Source organism: Acyrthosiphon pisum, chromosome X, assembly GCF_005508785.2.
Source record: "Acyrthosiphon pisum isolate AL4f chromosome X, pea_aphid_22Mar2018_4r6ur, whole genome shotgun sequence".
NCBI lineage: Eukaryota > Metazoa > Arthropoda > Insecta > Hemiptera > Aphididae > Acyrthosiphon > Acyrthosiphon pisum.
In genome coordinates, this window is record NC_042493.1 from 48871243 (window position 1) to 48871508 (window position 266).

Consider the following 266-nt stretch of genomic DNA (forward strand, 5'->3'; position numbering starts at 1 on the left):
AATTAATTAAGTTTATTAAGCTTCAATGTAGTGTTAACACAATTTTTTAAAAATGACATCTAATCCAGATATCGTAATAACTCGTGGTTTTCAAACTATATATTATGAAGCTGTACAAAATAATAAAAAAGGCATGGACTTGGCTAACTGTGGACATGTAATAAATTGCACTGAAGTAATAATTAATGATGGTATTTCATTTATTAAATCACTTGTAATTAGACAAGCATCTGTTAGTAACCCACCATATGAGGTTAAACTTGAAG